Source organism: Mus caroli, chromosome 19 (assembly GCF_900094665.2).
Source record: "Mus caroli chromosome 19, CAROLI_EIJ_v1.1, whole genome shotgun sequence".
Lineage (NCBI taxonomy): Eukaryota > Metazoa > Chordata > Mammalia > Rodentia > Muridae > Mus > Mus caroli.
Genome location: NC_034588.1, coordinates 19398497 through 19402536, shown reverse-complemented (window position 1 = coordinate 19402536; position 4040 = coordinate 19398497). Strand labels below are relative to the sequence as shown.

Sequence of the window (4040 nt, the reverse complement as noted above, 5' to 3'; positions counted from 1 at the left end):
GAGGCAGAGGCAGGTGGATTTCTGAGTTCGAGGCCAGCCTGGTCTACAGAGTGAGTTCCAGGACAGCCAGGGCTACACAGAGAAACCCTGCCTCAAAAAACAAAAACCCTTAATGTAAAAGCCATCCAAAATGTTCACCTTCTATCTCTGTTAGTTGGGGGTGGGGGGAATAATCATGTCATTGAACATTGTTTTGCAATGAGGTAGGGGCAAACTGTAGCTCTGCAATGTGAGGACAAGATGGCAAGGGCAGTTTGGAGGCACTTTGGCCATTTGGCCGTTTCTCATATACCTATGATGTAAGGCAGCAACCTCTGAGTTCCCCCTAAGAAAAACTATAATGCATGTTCACAAAAGTAGGCTTATTAATATTTTAATGCCAGACAAACTGTGGTAGATTCATATATTTAAATATCACTCAACAATACAACAAGCTGTTGATTCACATAGTAACAAAAGTGAACTGACCATCTGCTAGAATAACACAAAATCAAAACGCTAAAATATGTATTTCCAACAAAGGATGAGTATCTTTGAGAATGGTGTTTTGCCTAAACATGGAAAAGCTGCAGAGGCAAGGAATTGCACACAACAATCTTTCAGCTGATAGACTGGTTCCTCTTAAGAATTTGGTTCAGTGTTTCTGAAACTATATGTGTGATAGGTAATGTGTAAATACATTGTAGTTAAAGGAAACGTGCTCATCACTGACTGAGAAAAAATTCCTAGTAAAGACATGATAAAAACTATAATAAACCTAGAAGTTCTCCCCTGGGCCAAAGGCACCAGCATGGGCTATTATTATATATACTACAGTGAGAATTTTGATTTCTATGAAAACATAGAAGACTATGATAATGTGTTTTCTTTTTAATCCCAGGTATGGTATATAGGGCTACTTCAGGTTGTCCACTGCAGCTGACCATGACTTGCCTCATGCTCTGTGGGAGTGTGACTCCTCAACATCAGATACTTTCTGGAAGAGTGTGACATTTGGAATTCTGGGGACTTATCAGAGTATATATAAATGCTGGAGCTCTGAGAGGCGGGGCTGTTGTTGTTGTTGGGTTGTGGTTGGTTGCTGGTTGCTGTTGATTGTAGTTTGTTAAGTGTCACGAGCAAAGAAAAATTAACAAGAAGAAATCAGATATCTTGGCAGTGAAGATCAAACTTGCCCTCAAGAGTGGACGCCCCTAATCAGCAGGAAGTAGTCTAACAATAATGTCATCCCCTTACCCCTCTATCTTTTTTACTCTCCTAACCACTGTTAAGGAGTTGAAAAAGAACAAAGAAAGGTGGAAGAAAAAAAGAACACATAGGCTACAATATACACTTATATATGGGTGTGAGGCATTTGTTCATAATCATACCTAAATGTCTTTTTCTAATCAAAAATGACCAAAATCAGTAATGACACAGGGAATAAACACCCTTAGTAAGCAGACCTTTCACTGAAGGAGAGGAGCAGCTCTGTATTAGAGAAGGATATCTATGGTAATATAGAGAAGTCATAAATGAGTGTAGCAGTGCTACAGGTATAATTGCTGTAGGCAAGAACCACAGAATGGTTGCACTACACGACAGGCAGATAAAGTAGAAAATGAACATTTGCATAGGTATTAATGCATCTTTTTTTTTAGATGCATTTATTTGTTTTCAAATTCTTTTTTTTATTTTATATTTCTTATTACATATTTTCCTCAATTACATTTCCAATACTATCCCAAAAGTCCCCCACACCCTCCCCCCTCCACTTCCCTACCCACCCATTCCCATTTTTTTTTTTTTTTTTTTTTTTTTTTTTTTGGCCCTGGCATTCCCCTGTACTGGGGCATATAAAGTTTGCATGTCCAATGGGCCTCTCTTTCCAGTGATGGCCGACTAGGCCATCTTTTGATACATATGCAGCTAGAGTCAAGAGCTCCGGGGTACTGGTTAGTTCATAATGTTGTTCCACCTATAGGGTTGCAGATCTCTTTAGCTCCTTGGATACTTTCTCTAGCTCCTCCATTGGGGGCCGTGTGATCCATCCAATAGCTGACTGTGAGCATCCACTTCTGTGTTTGCTAGGCCCCGGCCTAGTCTCACAAGAGACAGCTATGTCAGGGTCCTTGCAGCAAACGCTTGCTAGTGTATCCAATGCTGTCATTGTTTGGAGGCTAATTAAAAATATGGAACGTTTCACGAATTTGCATGTCATCCTTGCACAGGGGCCATGCTAATCTTCTCTATATCGTTCCAATTTTAGTATATGTGCTGCCGAAGGGAGCACCTTAATGCATCTTTCACCACACATTTCCTTGTTTTAAAGCAACAGTAACTTCAAAGAAGCCTGTCAGATGTGACTTTATTGAAAATTATAATTATAAATAATATGACATTATTACTATGTTCCTCTTATATGATACCGAAGAGAACACACCATTGCTATGGTAGGTTTTTTATGACTCGAAACCTTAATCTGGTCACTAGAAAATATCAAACAAGTGGTACACTTCTAATTATGCAGATGATGAAGACAAGGAAAGATGTGAATCTACCAAATGATCTCAGAAGATGCTAGTGAATATTTGGGTAAAATATTGTTTAGTTTCAAGATGTACCAATGCTAAATTTCTTAGCCTCACATCTTAAATAGGCATAAAAATTATCAAAACTAAGTGGAAGGAAAGGAAAATGATCTATGAGAACATTTTACTTTAGTCAATGAGAATACTTTTGTATCACTTCCTTATTAAATAAACAAAATGAGCATCATAAACCAAGTCAAAGTTTGAGAAAATACTTTAAAGTTACTCCTATGTGAATATTTAATATAAATATTAAAGGGAGGAAGGCACAGAAGACTCTTATGAGATTGACATGAAATGAATATACCCTTTTAAATAGTTTCAAGAAAATTCATAAAGATAAAAGGTTAGTATAAATTCATATTCAGTCTCTCAACCCACTAAAGAAAAGCATTCAATTAAGACTATTTCCTGTAGCAATGAGCACACTCAATATTCAGAAGACTTTTCAAAACATTTACTTTTAGAATGAACCAAAGAACCAGGGATCTCGGGAGGAATAGATGAGCATTGCAGAGATAGAGAAAGTTTACGATGAGCTTGACTTATAGCCAGTGTACACACTGAGCATATATGGAACAATCCAAAAGTCAAATAAACGAACACAATTTACTATAAAGCACCCAGTAAACAGGAACCTATTCTTCTAAGCTAACCAGATAGACAATAGTTGGTAGACAGAAGGATAAATGATAGCCTGGTAGACAGAGTGAGGAGACCTCTAAAACATCATGAACCAATGGATATCGTAGTATAGGAAATCAAGCACTTTCATGTAAGTAGAATGTTATTGTCCACTGTGTAGAGTTTATCCTTGTATTCAAATGATGATTTTTGTACCCTCATGTCTGTTTGAAAAACATTGCTCCCCGATTATTCCCTGATTGGTCAATAAAGAAGCTAATCTGCCAATGATTCACACCACACACACACACACACACGCACACACTCACACACAGAGAGAGAGAGAGAGAGAGAGAGAGAGAGAGAGAGAGAGAGAGAGAGAGAGAGAGGGAAAGAGCAGGAAACACTGAGAAAACAGCTCTAGCAGAGAAAGGCACAAAATGCAAATATGTTCAGGATTTTGGCTGAGAGGTAGACAATTTTAGAAGATTAAATAGTGTAATATGGCTCAGTTGTTGTGCCCTTAAAGCTTGTTAAATAAATGAAATACTCCACTCTCAATTATTTAGGAGCTAGCTGGGTTAAGAGAAAAGTAGAAACAATTATAAAAAAAATTGCACATTTAAACTATCCATGGTCTAAGAAATATCAATAAATATTAAATCTAGCAGGGAAAACATGGTGAAAATAGGATAGTTGATTTGCCTTATATTTTTTACAAGGTGCTAAAAAATTACAAGGGAGACTGCTCTGGTTGGGGAGGCAGAAATCCGGCCTACGTAGGGCCACAAGCCTCTTCCGGTCAGAAAAGCACCTGGGTAGCTAGGGCACAGAGTCGGCTGACAC

General features: G+C 38.0%; 1 non-coding gene across 1 annotated transcript; it reads right to left on the bottom strand.

Moving 5' to 3' along the window:
* Positions 1-2165: 2165 nt before the first annotated feature.
* Positions 2166-2272, bottom strand: LOC115030018. The gene has a single exon (XR_003835611.1). It is a non-coding gene; the product is annotated as a U6 spliceosomal RNA (small nuclear RNA).
* Between the last annotated feature and the right edge of the window lie 1768 nt (positions 2273-4040).